We start from the raw sequence: 16,787 nt of genomic DNA, 5'->3' as shown, positions 1-16,787 counted from the left end.
GAATTCCGAGAACAATGGAAGAGTTCCAAAGCATTTTTAAACTTCCGCAGAATTCCGAGAACAATGGAAGAGTTCCAAAGCATTTTTAAACTTTATTAGAATACTGAGAAGAATGGAAGAGTTCCAAAGCATTTTTAAACTTCAGCAGAATTCCGAGAACAATGGAATAGTTCCAAAGAAAGTTTTAAACTTCAGCAGAATTCTGGAAACAATGGAAGAATTCCAGAGCATTTTAAACTTCAGCAGAATTCCGAGAACAATGGAAGAGTTACAAAGCTTTTTTAAACTTCATCAGAATTCCGAGAACAATGGAAGAGTTACAAAGCATTTTTAAACTTCATCAGAATTCCGAGAACAATGGGACAGTTCTACAGACTGATTTTAAAAAAACAATAACATTCCAAGAGTAATGGAAGAGTTCCAAAGCATTTTTAAACTTCAGCGGAATTCCGAGAACATTGGAAGAGTTCCAAAGCATTTTTAAACTTCAGCGGAATTCTGAGAACAATGGGAGTGTTCCAAAGCATTTTTAAACTTCAGCAGAATTCCGAGAACAATGGAAGAGTTCCAAATCATTTTTAAACTTCAGCGGAAATGCGAGAGCAATGGAAGAGTTCCAAAGCATTTTTAAACTTCAGCAGAATTCTGAGAACAATGGAAGAGTTACAAAGCATTTTTAAACTTCATCAGAATTCCGAGAACAATGGGAGAGTTCTACAGACTGATTTAAAAAAAATAATAACATTCCAAGAGCAATGGAAGAGTTCCAAAATATTTTTAAACTTCAGCAGTATTCCAAGAAAAATGGAAGAGATCCAAAGCATTTTTAAACTTCAGCGGAATTCCGAGAACAATGGAAGAGTTCCAAAGCATTTTTAAACTTAAGTGGAATTTTGAGAACAATGGGAGTGTTCCAAAGCATTTTTAAACTTCAGCAGAATTCCGAGAACAATGGAAGAGTTCCAAAGCATTTTAAAACTTCAGAGGAAATCCGAGAATAATGGAAGAGTTCCAAGCATTTTTAAACTTCAGCAGAATTTCGAGAATAATGTAAGATTTCCATAGCATTTTTAAACTTCAGCAGAATTCCGAGAACAATGGAATAGTTTCAAAGCATTTTTAAACTTCAGCAGAATTCCGAGAACAATGGAAGAGTTCCAAGCATTTTTAAACTTCAGCAGAATTTCGAGAATAATGTAAGATTTCCATAGCATTTTTAAACTTCAGCAGAATTCCGAGAACAATGAAAGAGTTCCAAAGCATTTTTAAACTTCCGCAGAATTCCGAGAACAATGGAAGAGTTCCAAAGCATTTTTAAGCTTTATCAGAATACGGAGAAGAATGGAAGAGTTCCAAAGCATTTTTAAACTACAGCAGAATTCCGAGAACAATGGAATAGTTTCAAAGAAAGTTTTAAATTTCAGCAGAATTTTGAGAACAATGGAAGAATTCCAAAGCATTTTAAACTTCAGCAGAATTCCGAGAAAAATGGAAGAGTTCCAATGCATTTTTAAACTTCAGCAGAATTCCGAGAACAATGGAAGAGTTCCATGCATTTTTAAACTTCAGCAGAATTCCGAGAATAATGTAAGAGTTCCAAAGCATTTTTAAACTTCAGCAGAATTCCGAGAGCAATGGAAGAGTTCCAAAGCATTTTTAAACTTTCACAGAATTCCGAGAACAATGGAAGAGTTCCAAAGCATTTTTAAACTTTAGAAGAATACTGAGAAGAATGGAAGAGTTCCAAAGCATTTTTAAACTTCAGCAGAATTCCGAGAACAATGGAATAGTTCCAAAAAAAATTTTAAACTTCAGCAGAATTCCGAGAACAATGGAAGAATTCCATAGCATTTTAAACTTCAGCAGAATTCCGATAACAATGGAAGAGTTCCAAACATTTTTTAAACTTCAGCAGAATTCTGAGAACAATGGAAGAGTTACAAAGCATTTTTAAACTTCATCAGAATTCCGAGAACAATGGGAGAGTTCTACAGACTGATTTTAAAAAAATAATAACATTCCAAGAGCAATGGAAGAGTTCCAAAACATTTTTAAACTTCAGCAGCATTCCAAGAAAAATGGAAGAGATCCAAAGCATTTTTAAACTTCAGCAGAATTCCGAGAACAATGGAATAGTTCCAAAGAAAGTTTTAAATTTCATCAGAATTTTGAGAACAATGGAAGAATTCCAAAGCATTTTAAACTTCAGCAGAATTCCGAGAACAATGGAAGAGTTTCAAAGCTTTTTTAAACTTCAGCAGAATTCTGAGAACAATGGAAGAGTTACAAAGCATTTTTAAAGTTCATTAGAATTCCGAGAACAATGGGAGAGTTCTACAGACTGATTTAAAAACAATAATAATATTCCAAGAGCAATGGAAGAGCTCCAAAGCATTTTTAAATTTCAGCGGAATTCCGAGAACAATGAAAGAGTTCCAAAGCATTTTTAAACTTCAGCGGAATTCTGAGAACAATAGGAGTGTTCCAAAGCATTTTTAAACTTCAGCAGAATTCTGAGAACAATGGAAGAGTTCCAAAGCATTTTTAAACTTCAGCGGAAATCCGAAAACAATGGAAGAGTTCCAAAGCATTTATAAACTTCAACAGAATTCCGAGAACAATGGAAGAGTTCCAAAGCATTTTTAAACTTCAGCAGAATTCCGAGAACAATGGAAGAGTTCCATTCATTTTTAAACTTCAGCAGAATTCCGAGAATAATGTAAGATTTCCATAGCATTTTTAAACTTCAGCAGAATTCCGAGAACAATGGAAGAGTTTCAAAGCATTTTTAAACTTCAGCAGAATTCCGAGAACAATGGAAGAGTTCCAAAGCATTTTTAAACTTCAGAAGAATTCCGAGAACAATGGAAGAGTTTCAAAGCATTTTTAAACTGCAGTAGAATTCCAAGAACAATGGGAGAGTTCTACAAACTGATTTGAAAAATTAATAACATTCCAAGAACAATAGAAGAGTTCCAAAACATTTTTAAACTTCAGCGGAAATCTGAGAACAATGGGAGTGTTCCAAAGCATTTTTAAACTTCAGCAGAATTCCGAGAACAATGGAAGAGTTCCAAAGCATTTTTAAACTTCAGCGGAAATCCGAGAACAATGGAAGAGTTCCAAAGCATTTATAAACTTCAGCAGAATTCCGAGAACAATGGAAGAGTTCCAAAGCATTTTTAAACTTCAGCAGATTTCCGAGAACAATGGAAGAGTTCCATGCATTTTTAAACTTCATCAGAATTCCGAGAATAATGTAAGATTTCCATAGCATTTTTAAACTTCAGCAGAATTCCGAGAACAATAGAAGAGTTTCAAAGCATTTTTAAACTTCAGCAGAATTCCGAGAACAATGGAAGAGTTCCAAAGCATTTTTAAACTTCAGAAGAATTCCGAGAACAATGGAAGAGTTTCAAAGCATTTTTAAACTCCAGCAGAATTCCGAGAACAATGGAAGAGTTCCAAAGCATATTTAAACTTCAGCAGAATTCCGAGGACAATGGTAGAGTTCCAAAGCATTTTTAAACTACAGCAGAATTTCGAGAACAATGGAAGAGTTCCAAAGCATTTTTAAACTTCAGCAGAATTCCGATAACAATGGAAGAGTTCCAAAGGATTTTTAAATTTCAGCAGAATTCCGAGAACAATGGAAGAGTTCCAAGCATTTTTAAACTTCAGCAGAATTCCGAGAATAATGTAAGATTTCCATAGCATTTTTAAACTTCAGCAGAATTCCGAGAACAATGGAAGAGTTCCAAAGCATTTTTAAACTTCCGCAGAATTCCGAGAACAATGGAAGAGCTCCAAAGCATTTTTAAACTTTATCAGAATACTGAGAAGAATGGAAGAGTTCCAAAGCATTTTTAAACTTCAGCAGAATTCCGAGAACAATGGAATAGTTCCAAAGAAAGTTTTAAACTTCAGCAGAATTCTGGAAACAATGGAAGAATTCCAGAGCATTTTAAACTTCAGCAGAATTCCGAGAACAATGGAAGAGTTCCAAAGCTTTTTTAAACTTTAGCAGAATTCTGAGAACAATGGAAGAGTTACAAAGCATTTTTAAACTTCATCAGAATTCCGAGAACAATGGGACAGTTCTACAGACCGATTTTAAAAAAATAATAACATTCCAAGAGTAATGGAAGAGTTCCAAAGCATTTTTAAACATCAGCGGAATTCCGAGAACAATGGAAGAGTTCCAAAGCATTTTTAAACTTCAGCGGAATTCTGAGAACAATGGGAGTGTTCCAAAGCATTTTTAAACTTCAGCAGAATTCCGAGAACAATGGAAGAGTTCCAAATCATTTTTAAACTTCAGCGGAAATGCGAGAACAATGGAAGAGTTCCAAAGCATTTTTAAACTTCAGCAGAATTCTGAGAACAATGAAAGAGTTCCAAAGCCTTTTTAAACTTCAGCGGAATTCCGCAAAAAATGGAAGAGTTCCAAAGCATTTTTAAAGTTCAGCAGAATTCCGAGAACAATGGAAGAGTTCCAAAGGATTTTTAAACTTCAGCAGAATTCCGAGAACAATGAAAGAACTCCAAAGCATTTTAAACTTCAGCAGAATTCCGAGAACAATGGAAGAGTTCCAAAGCTTTTTTAAAGTTCAGCAGAATTCTGAGAACAATGGAAGAGTTACGAAGCATTTTTAAACTTCATCAGAATTCCGAGAACAATGGGAGAGTTCTACAGACTGATTTAAAAAAAATAATAACATTCCAAGAGCAATGGTTGAGTTCCAAAACATTTTTAAACTTCAGCAGTATTCCAAGAAAAATGGAAGAGATCCAAAGCATTTTTAAACTTCAGCGGAATTCCGAGAACAATGGAAGAGTTCCAAAGCATTTTTAAACTTAAGTGGAATTTTGAGAACAATGGGAGTGTTCCAAAGCATTTTTAAACTTCAGCAGAATTCCGAGAACAATGGAAGAGTTCCAAAGCATTTTAAAACTTCAGCGGAAATCCGAGAATAATGGAAGAGTTCCAAGCATTTTTAAACTTCAGCAGAATTTCGAGAATAATGGAAGATTTCCATAGCATTTTTAAACTTCAGCAGAATTCCGAGAACAATGGAATAGTTTCAAAGCATTTTTAAACTTCAGCAGAATTCCGAGAACAATGGAAGAGTTCCAAAGCATTTTAAAACTTCCGCAGAATTCCGAGAACAATGGAAGAGTTCCAAAGCATTTTAAAACTTCAGCGGAAATCCAAGAATAATGGAAGAGTTCCAAGCATTTTTAAACTTCAGCAGAATTTCGAGAATAATGTAAGATTTCCATAGCATTTTTAAACTTCAGCAGAATTCCGAGAACAATGGAAGAGTTCCAAAGCATTTTTAAACTTCCGCAGAATTCCGAGAACAATGGAAGAGTTCCAAAGCATTTTTAAACTTTATCAGAATATGGAGAAGAATGGAAGAGTTCCAAAGCATTTTTAAACTTCAGCAGAATTCCGAGAACAATGGAATAGTTTCAAGGAAAGTTTAAAATTTCAGCAGAATTTTGAGAACAATGGAAGAAATCCAAAGCATTTTAAACTTCAGCAGAATTCCGAGAAAAATGGAAGAGTTCCAATGCATTTTTAAACTTCAGCAGAATTCCGAGAACAATGGAAGAGTTCCATGCATTTTTAAACTTCAGCAGAATTCCGAGAACATTGGAAGAGTTCCAAAGCATTTTTAAACTTCAGCGGAATTCTGAGAACAATGGGAGTGTTCCAAAGCATTTTTAAACTTCAGCAGAATTCCGAGAACAATGGAAGAGTTCCAAATCATTTTTAAACTTCAGCGGAAATGCGAGAGCAATGGAAGAGTTCCAAAGCATTTTTAAACTTCAGCAGAATTCTGAGAACAATGGAAGAGTTACAAAGCATTTTTAAACTTCATCAGAATTCCGAGAACAATGGGAGAGTTCTACAGACTGATTTAAAAAAAATAATAACATTCCAAGAGCAATGGAAGAGTTCCAAAATATTTTTAAACTTCAGCAGTATTCCAAGAAAAATGGAAGAGATCCAAAGCATTTTTAAACTTCAGCGGAATTCCGAGAACAATGGAAGAGTTCCAAAGCATTTTTAAACTTAAGTGGAATTTTGAGAACAATGGGAGTGTTCCAAAGCATTTTTAAACTTCAGCAGAATTCCGAGAACAATGGAAGAGTTCCAAAGCATTTTAAAACTTCAGAGGAAATCCGAGAATAATGGAAGAGTTCCAAGCATTTTTAAACTTCAGCAGAATTTCGAGAATAATGTAAGATTTCCATAGCATTTTTAAACTTCAGCAGAATTCCGAGAACAATGGAATAGTTTCAAAGCATTTTTAAACTTCAGCAGAATTCCGAGAACAATGGAAGAGTTCCAAGCATTTTTAAACTTCAGCAGAATTTCGAGAATAATGTAAGATTTCCATAGCATTTTTAAACTTCAGCAGAATTCCGAGAACAATGGAAGGGTTCCAAAGCATTTTTAAACTTCCGAAGATTTCCGAGAACAATGGAAAAGTTCCAAAGCATTTTTAAACTTTATCAGAATACTGAGAAGAATGGAAGAGTTCGAAAGCATTTTTAAACTTCAGCAGAATTCCGAGAACAATGGAATAGTTTCATAGAAAGTTTTAAATTTCAGCAGAATTTTGAGAACAATGGAAGAATTCCAAAGCATTTTAAACTTCAGCAGAATTCCGAGAACAATGGAAGAGTTTCAAAGCTTTTTTAAACTTCAGCAGAATTCCGAGAACAATGGAAGAGTTCCAAAGCATTTTTAAACTTCAGAAGAATTCCGAGAACAATGGTAGAGTTCCAAAGCATTTTTAAACTACAGCAGAATTTCGAGAACATTGGAAGAGTTCCAAAGCATTTTTAAACTTCAGCAGAATTCCGATAACAATGGAAGAGTTCCAAAGCATTTTTAAATTTCAGCAGAATTCCGAGAACAATGGAAGAGTTCCAAAGCATTTTTAAACTTCAGCAGAATTCCGAGAACAATGGAAGAGTTCCAAGCATTTTTAAACTTCAGCAGAATTCCGAGAATAATGTAAGATTTCATAGCATTTTTAAACTTCAGCAGAATTCCGAGAACAATGGAAGAGTTCCAAAGCATTTTTAAACTTCCGCAGAATTCCGAGAACAATGGAAGAGTTCCAAAGCATTTTTAAACTTTATTAGAATACTGAGAAGAATGGAAGAGTTCCAAAGCATTTTTAAACTTCAGCAGAATTCCGAGAACAATGGAATAGTTCCAAAGAAAGTTTTAAACTTCAGCAGAATTCTGGAAACAATGGAAGAATTCCAGAGCATTTTAAACTTCAGCAGAATTCCGAGAACAATGGAAGAGTTACAAAGCTTTTTTAAACTTCATCAGAATTCCGAGAACAATGGAAGAGTTACAAAGCATTTTTAAACTTCATCAGAATTCCGAGAACAATGGGACAGTTCTACAGACTTATTTTAAAAAAACAATAACATTCCAAGAGTAATGGAAGAGTTCCAAAGCATTTTTAAACTTCAGCGGAATTCCGAGAACATTGGAAGAGTTCCAAAGCATTTTTAAACTTCAGCGGAATTCTGAGAACAATGGGAGTGTTCCAAAGCATTTTTAAACTTCAGCAGAATTCCGAGAACAATGGAAGAGTTCCAAATCATTTTTAAACTTCAGCGGAAATGCGAGAGCAATGGAAGAGTTCCAAAGCATTTTTAAACTTCAGCAGAATTCTGAGAACAATGGAAGAGTTACAAAGCATTTTTAAACTTCATCAGAATTCCGAGAACAATGGGAGAGTTCTACAGACTGATTTAAAAAAAATAATAACATTCCAAGAGCAATGGAAGAGTTCCAAAATATTTTTAAACTTCAGCAGTATTCCAAGAAAAATGGAAGAGATCCAAAGCATTTTTAAACTTCAGCGGAATTCCGAGAACAATGGAAGAGTTCCAAAGCATTTTTAAACTTAAGTGGAATTTTGAGAACAATGGGAGTGTTCCAAAGCATTTTTAAACTTCAGCAGAATTCCGAGAACAATGGAAGAGTTCCAAAGCATTTTAAAACTTCAGAGGAAATCCGAGAATAATGGAAGAGTTCCAAGCATTTTTAAACTTCAGCAGAATTTCGAGAATAATGTAAGATTTCCATAGCATTTTTAAACTTCAGCAGAATTCCGAGAACAATGGAATAGTTTCAAAGCATTTTTAAACTTCAGCAGAATTCCGAGAACAATGGAAGAGTTCCAAGCATTTTTAAACTTCAGCAGAATTTCGAGAATAATGTAAGATTTCCATAGCATTTTTAAACTTCAGCAGAATTCCGAGAACAATGGAAGAGTTCCAAAGCATTTTTAAACTTCCGCAGAATTCCGAGAACAATGGAAGAGTTCCAAAGCATTTTTAAGCTTTATCAGAATACGGAGAAGAATGGAAGAGTTCCAAAGCATTTTTAAACTACAGCAGAATTCCGAGAACAATGGAATAGTTTCAAAGAAAGTTTTAAATTTCAGCAGAATTTTGAGAACAATGGAAGAATTCCAAAGCATTTTAAACTTCAGCAGAATTCCGAGAAAAATGGAAGAGTTCCAATGCATTTTTAAACTTCAGCAGAATTCCGAGAACAATGGAAGAGTTCCATGCATTTTTAAACTTCAGCAGAATTCCGAGAATAATGTAAGAGTTCCAAAGCATTTTTAAACTTCAGCAGAATTCCGAGAGCAATGGAAGAGTTCCAAAGCATTTTTAAACTTTCACAGAATTCCGAGAACAATGGAAGAGTTCCAAAGCATTTTTAAACTTTAGAAGAATACTGAGAAGAATGGAAGAGTTCCAAAGCATTTTTAAACTTCAGCAGAATTCCGAGAACAATGGAATAGTTCCAAAAAAAATTTTAAACTTCAGCAGAATTCCGAGAACAATGGAAGAATTCCATAGCATTTTAAACTTCAGCAGAATTCCGATAACAATGGAAGAGTTCCAAACATTTTTTAAACTTCAGCAGAATTCTGAGAACAATGGAAGAGTTACAAAGCATTTTTAAACTTCATCAGAATTCCGAGAACAATGGGAGAGTTCTACAGACTGATTTTAAAAAAATAATAACATTCCAAGAGCAATGGAAGAGTTCCAAAACATTTTTAAACTTCAGCAGCATTCCAAGAAAAATGGAAGAGATCCAAAGCATTTTTAAACTTCAGCAGAATTCCGAGAACAATGGAATAGTTCCAAAGAAAGTTTTAAATTTCATCAGAATTTTGAGAACAATGGAAGAATTCCAAAGCATTTTAAACTTCAGCAGAATTCCGAGAACAATGGAAGAGTTTCAAAGCTTTTTTAAACTTCAGCAGAATTCTGAGAACAATGGAAGAGTTACAAAGCATTTTTAAAGTTCATTAGAATTCCGAGAACAATGGGAGAGTTCTACAGACTGATTTAAAAACAATAATAATATTCCAAGAGCAATGGAAGAGCTCCAAAGCATTTTTAAATTTCAGCGGAATTCCGAGAACAATGAAAGAGTTCCAAAGCATTTTTAAACTTCAGCGGAATTCTGAGAACAATAGGAGTGTTCCAAAGCATTTTTAAACTTCAGCAGAATTCTGAGAACAATGGAAGAGTTCCAAAGCATTTTTAAACTTCAGCGGAAATCCGAAAACAATGGAAGAGTTCCAAAGCATTTATAAACTTCAACAGAATTCCGAGAACAATGGAAGAGTTCCAAAGCATTTTTAAACTTCAGCAGAATTCCGAGAACAATGGAAGAGTTCCATTCATTTTTAAACTTCAGCAGAATTCCGAGAATAATGTAAGATTTCCATAGCATTTTTAAACTTCAGCAGAATTCCGAGAACAATGGAAGAGTTTCAAAGCATTTTTAAACTTCAGCAGAATTCCGAGAACAATGGAAGAGTTCCAAAGCATTTTTAAACTTCAGAAGAATTCCGAGAACAATGGAAGAGTTTCAAAGCATTTTTAAACTGCAGTAGAATTCCAAGAACAATGGGAGAGTTCTACAAACTGATTTGAAAAATTAATAACATTCCAAGAACAATAGAAGAGTTCCAAAACATTTTTAAACTTCAGCGGAAATCTGAGAACAATGGGAGTGTTCCAAAGCATTTTTAAACTTCAGCAGAATTCCGAGAACAATGGAAGAGTTCCAAAGCATTTTTAAACTTCAGCGGAAATCCGAGAACAATGGAAGAGTTCCAAAGCATTTATAAACTTCAGCAGAATTCCGAGAACAATGGAAGAGTTCCAAAGCATTTTTAAACTTCAGCAGATTTCCGAGAACAATGGAAGAGTTCCATGCATTTTTAAACTTCATCAGAATTCCGGGAATAATGTAAGATTTCCATAGCATTTTTAAACTTCAGCAGAATTCCGAGAACAATAGAAGAGTTTCAAAGCATTTTTAAACTTCAGCAGAATTCCGAGAACAATGGAAGAGTTCCAAAGCATTTTTAAACTTCAGAAGAATTCCGAGAACAATGGAAGAGTTTCAAAGCATTTTTAAACTCCAGCAGAATTCCGAGAACAATGGAAGAGTTCCAAAGCATATTTAAACTTCAGCAGAATTCCGAGGACAATGGTAGAGTTCCAAAGCATTTTTAAACTACAGCAGAATTTCGAGAACAATGGAAGAGTTCCAAAGCATTTTTAAACTTCAGCAGAATTCCGATAACAATGGAAGAGTTCCAAAGGATTTTTAAATTTCAGCAGAATTCCGAGAACAATGGAAGAGTTCCAAGCATTTTTAAACTTCAGCAGAATTCCGAGAATAATGTAAGATTTCCATAGCATTTTTAAACTTCAGCAGAATTCCGAGAACAATGGAAGAGTTCCAAAGCATTTTTAAACTTCCGCAGAATTCCGAGAACAATGGAAGAGCTCCAAAGCATTTTTAAACTTTATCAGAATACTGAGAAGAATGGAAGAGTTCCAAAGCATTTTTAAACTTCAGCAGAATTCCGAGAACAATGGAATAGTTCCAAAGAAAGTTTTAAACTTCAGCAGAATTCTGGAAACAATGGAAGAATTCCAGAGCATTTTAAACTTCAGCAGAATTCCGAGAACAATGGAAGAGTTCCAAAGCTTTTTTAAACTTTAGCAGAATTCTGAGAACAATGGAAGAGTTACAAAGCATTTTTAAACTTCATCAGAATTCCGAGAACAATGGGACAGTTCTACAGACCGATTTTAAAAAAATAATAACATTCCAAGAGTAATGGAAGAGTTCCAAAGCATTTTTAAACATCAGCGGAATTCCGAGAACAATGGAAGAGTTCCAAAGCATTTTTAAACTTCAGCGGAATTCTGAGAACAATGGGAGTGTTCCAAAGCATTTTTAAACTTCAGCAGAATTCCGAGAACAATGGAAGAGTTCCAAATCATTTTTAAACTTCAGCGGAAATGCGAGAACAATGGAAGAGTTCCAAAGCATTTTTAAACTTCAGCAGAATTCTGAGAACAATGAAAGAGTTCCAAAGCCTTTTTAAACTTCAGCGGAATTCCGCAAAAAATGGAAGAGTTCCAAAGCATTTTTAAAGTTCAGCAGAATTCCGAGAACAATGGAAGAGTTCCAAAGGATTTTTAAACTTCAGCAGAATTCCGAGAACAATGAAAGAACTCCAAAGCATTTTAAACTTCAGCAGAATTCCGAGAACAATGGAAGAGTTCCAAAGCTTTTTTAAAGTTCAGCAGAATTCTGAGAACAATGGAAGAGTTACGAAGCATTTTTAAACTTCATCAGAATTCCGAGAACAATGGGAGAGTTCTACAGACTGATTTAAAAAAAAATAATAACATTCCAAGAGCAATGGTTGAGTTCCAAAACATTTTTAAACTTCAGCAGTATTCCAAGAAAAATGGAAGAGATCCAAAGCATTTTTAAACTTCAGCGGAATTCCGAGAACAATGGAAGAGTTCCAAAGCATTTTTAAACTTAAGTGGAATTTTGAGAACAATGGGAGTGTTCCAAAGCATTTTTAAACTTCAGCAGAATTCCGAGAACAATGGAAGAGTTCCAAAGCATTTTAAAACTTCAGCGGAAATCCGAGAATAATGGAAGAGTTCCAAGCATTTTTAAACTTCAGCAGAATTTCGAGAATAATGGAAGATTTCCATAGCATTTTTAAACTTCAGCAGAATTCCGAGAACAATGGAATAGTTTCAAAGCATTTTTAAACTTCAGCAGAATTCCGAGAACAATGGAAGAGTTCCAAAGCATTTTAAAACTTCCGCAGAATTCCGAGAACAATGGAAGAGTTCCAAAGCATTTTAAAACTTCAGCGGAAATCCAAGAATAATGGAAGAGTTCCAAGCATTTTTAAACTTCAGCAGAATTTCGAGAATAATGTAAGATTTCCATAGCATTTTTAAACTTCAGCAGAATTCCGAGAACAATGGAAGAGTTCCAAAGCATTTTTAAACTTCCGCAGAATTCCGAGAACAATGGAAGAGTTCCAAAGCATTTTTAAACTTTATCAGAATATGGAGAAGAATGGAAGAGTTCCAAAGCATTTTTAAACTTCAGCAGAATTCCGAGAACAATGGAATAGTTTCAAGGAAAGTTTAAAATTTCAGCAGAATTTTGAGAACAATGGAAGAAATCCAAAGCATTTTAAACTTCAGCAGAATTCCGAGAAAAATGGAAGAGTTCCAATGCATTTTTAAACTTCAGCAGAATTCCGAGAACAATGGAAGAGTTCCATGCATTTTTAAACTTCAGCAGAATTCCGAGAATAATGTAAGAGTTCCAAAGCATTTTTAAACTTCAGCAGAATTCTGAGAGCAATGGAAGAGTTCCAAAGCATTTTTAAACTTTCACAGAATTCCGAGAACAATGGAAGAGTTCCAAAGCATTTTTAAACTTTAGCAGAATACTGAGAAGAATGGAAGAGTTCCAAAGCATTTTTAAACTTCAGCAGAATTCCGAGAACAATGGAATAGTTCCAAAGAAAATTTTAAACTTCAGCAGAATTCCGAGAACAATGGAAGAATTCCAAAGCATTTTAAACTTCAGCAGAATTCCGAGAACAATGGAAGAGTTCCAAACATTTTTTAAACTTCAGCAGAATTCTGAGAACAATGGAAGAGTTACAAAGCATGTTTAAACTTCATCAGAATTCCGAGAACAATGGGAGAGTTCTACAGACTGATTTAAAAAAAATAATAACATTCCAAGAGCAATGGAAGAGTTCCAAAACATTTTTAAACTTCAGCAGCATTCCAAGAAAAATTTAAGAGATCCAAAGCATTTTTAAACTTCAGCAGAATTCCGCGAACAATGGAATAGTTCCAAAGAAAGTTTTAAATTTCAGCAGAATTTTGAGAACAATGGAAGAATTCCAAAGCATTTTAAACTTCAGCAGAATTCCGAGAACAATGGAAGAGTTTCAAAGCTTTTTTAAACTTCAGCAGAATTCTGAGAACAATGGAAGAGTTACAAAGCATTTTTAAAGTTCATCAGAATTCCGAGAACAATGGGAGAGTTCTACAGACTGATTTAAAAAAAATAATAATATTCCAAGAGCAATGGAAGAGTTCCAAAGCATTTTTAAATTTCTGCGGAATTCCGAGAACAATGAAAGCGTTCCAAAGCATTTTTAAACTTCAGCGGAATACTGAGAACAATGGGAGTGTTCCAAAGCATTTTTAAACTTCAGCAGAATTCCGAGAACAATGGAAGAGTTCCAAAGCATTTTTAAACTTCAGCGGAAATCCGAAAACAATGGAAGAGTTCCAAAGCATTTATAAACTTCAACAGAATTCCGAGAACAATGGAAGAGTTCCAAAGCATTTTTAAACTTCAGCAGAATTCCGAGAACAATGGAAGAGTTCCATTCATTTTTAAACTTCAGCAGAATTCCGAGAACAATGGAAGAGTTCCAAAGCATTTTTAAACTTCAGCAGAATTCCGAGAACAATGGAAGAGTTCCATGCATTTTTAAACTTCAGCAGAATTCCGAGAATAATGTAAGATTTCCATAGCATTTTTAAACTTCAGCAGAATTCCGAGAACAATGGAAGAGTTTCAAAGCATTTTTAAACTTCAGCAGAATTCCGAGAACAATGGAAGAGTTACAAAGCATTTTTAAACTTCAGAAGAATTCCGAGAACAATGGAAGAGTTTCAAAGCATTTTTAAACTCCAGCAGAATTCCGAGAACAATGGAAGAGTTCCAAAGCATATTTAAACTTCAGCAGAATTCCGAGGACAATGGTAGAGTTCCAAAGCATTTTTAAACTACAGCAGAATTTCGAGAACAATGGAAGAGTTCCAAAGCATTTTTAAACTTCAGCAGAATTCTGATAACAATGGATGAGTTCCAAAGCATTTTTAAATTTCAGCAGAATTCCGAGAACAATGGAAGAGTTCCAAGCATTTTTAAACTTCAGCAGAATTCCGAGAATAATGTAAGATTTCCATAGCATTTTTAAACTTCAGCAGAATTCCGAGAACAATGGAAGAGTTCCAAAGCATTTTTAAACTTCCGCAGAATTCCGAGAACAATGGAAGAGCTCCAAAGCATTTCTAAACTTTATCAGAATACTGAGAAGAATGGAAGAGTTCCAAAGCATTTTTAAACTTCAGCAGAATTCCGAGAACAATGGAATAGTTCCAAAGAAAGTTTTAAACTTCAGCAGAATTCTGGAAACAATGGAAGAATTCCAGAGCATTTTAAACTTCAGCAGAATTCCGAGAACAATGGAAGAGTTCCAAAGCTTTTTTAAACTTTAGCAGAATTCTGAGAACAATGGAATAGTTACAAAGCATTTTTAAACTTCATCAGAATTCCGAGAACAATGGGACAGTTCTACAGACTGATTTAAAAAAAATAATAACATTCCAAGAGTAATGGAAGAGTTCCAAAGCATTTTTAAACATCAGCGGAATTCCGAGAACAATGGAAGAGTTCCAAAGCATTTTTAAACTTCAGCGGAATTCTGAGAACAATGGGAGTGTTCCAAAGCATTTTTAAACTTCAGCAGAATTCCGAGAACAATGGAAGAGTTCCAAATCATTTTTAAACTTCAGCGGAAATGCGAGAACAATGGAAGAGTTCCAAAGCATTTTTAAACTTCAGCAGAATTCTGAGAACAATGGAAGAGTTCAAAAGCCTTTTTAAACTTCAGCGGAATTCCGCAAAAAATGGAAGAGTTCCAAAGCATTTTTAAAGTTCAGCAGAATTCCGAGAACAATGGAAGAGTTCCAAAGGATTTTTAAATTTCAGCAGAATTCCGAGAACAATGAAAGAACTCCAAAGCAGTTTAAACTTCAGCAGAATTCCGAGAACAATGGAAGAGTTCCAAAGCTTTTTTAAAGTTCTGCAGAATTCTGAGAACAATGGAAGAGTTACAAAGCATTTTTAAACTTCATCAGAATTCCGAGAACAATGGGAGAGTTCTACAGACTGATTTAAAAAAAATAATAACATTCCAAGAGCAATGGAAGAGTTCCAAAACATTTTTAAACTTCAGCAGTATTCCAAGAAAAATGGAAGAGATCCAAAGCATTTTTAAACTTCAGCGGAATTCCGAGAACAATGGAAGAGTTCCAAAGCATTTTTAAACTTAAGTGGAATTTTGAGAACAATGGGAGTGTTCCAAAGCAGTTTTAAACTTCAGCAGAATTCCGAGAACAATGGAAGAGTTCCAAAGCATTTTAAAACTTCAGCGGAAATCCGAGAATAATGGAAGAGTTCCAAGCATTTTTAAACTTCAGCAGAATTTCGAGAATAATGGAAGATTTCCATAGCATTTTTAAACTTCAGCAGAATTCCGAGAACAATGGAATAGTTTCAAAGCATTTTTAAACTTCAGCAGAATTCCGAGAACAATGGAAGAGTTCCAAAGCATTTTAAAACTTCCGCAGAATTCCGAGAACAATGGAAGAGTTCCAAAGCATTTTAAAACTTCAGCGGAAATCCGAGAATAATGGAAGAGTTCCAAGCATTTTTAAACTTCAGCAGAATTTCGAGAATAATGTAAGATTTCCATAGCATTTTTAAACTTCAGCAGAATTCCGAGAACAATGGAAGAGTTCCAAAGCAATTTTAAACTTCCGCAGAATTCCGAGAACAATGGAAGAGTTCCAAAGCATTTTTAAACTTTATCAGAATATGGAGAAGAATGGAAGAGTTCCAAAGCATTTTTAAACTTCAGCAGAATTCCGAGAACAATGGAATAGTTTCAAAGAAAGTTTTAAATTTCAGCAGAATTTTGAGAACAATGGAAGAAATCCAAAGCATTTTAAACTTCAGCAGAATTCCGAGAAAAATGGAAGAGTTCCAATGCATTTTTAAACTTCAGCAGAATTCCGAGAACAATGGAAGAGTTCCATGCATTTTTAAACTTCAGCAGAATTCCGAGAATAATGTAAGAGTTCCAAAGCATTTTTAAACTTCAGCAGAATTCCGAGAGCAATGGAAGAGTTCCAAAGCATTTTTAAACTTTCACAGAATTCCGAGAACAATGGAAGAGTTCCAAAGCATTTTTAAACTTTAGCAGAATACTGAGAAGAATGGAAGAGTTCCAAAGCATTTTTAAACTTCAGCAGAATTCCGAGAACAATGGAATAGTTCCAAAGAAAATTTTAAACTTCAGCAGAATTCCGAGAACAATGGAAGAATTCCAAAGCATTTTAAACTTCAGCAGAATTCCGAGAACAATGGAAGAGTTCCAAACATTTTTTAAACTTCAGCAGAATTCTGAGAACAATGGAAGAGTTACAAAGCATGTTTAAACCTCATCAGAATTCCGAGAACAATGGGAGAGTTCTACAGACTGATTTAAAAAAAATAATAA

This window comes from Phyllobates terribilis, unplaced genomic scaffold (assembly GCF_046119375.1).
Source record: "Phyllobates terribilis strain yellow unplaced genomic scaffold, ASM4611937v1 Scaffold_8__6_contigs__length_399053987, whole genome shotgun sequence".
Lineage (NCBI taxonomy): Eukaryota > Metazoa > Chordata > Amphibia > Anura > Dendrobatidae > Phyllobates > Phyllobates terribilis.
Note: the sequence above shows the minus strand (reverse complement) of the source record.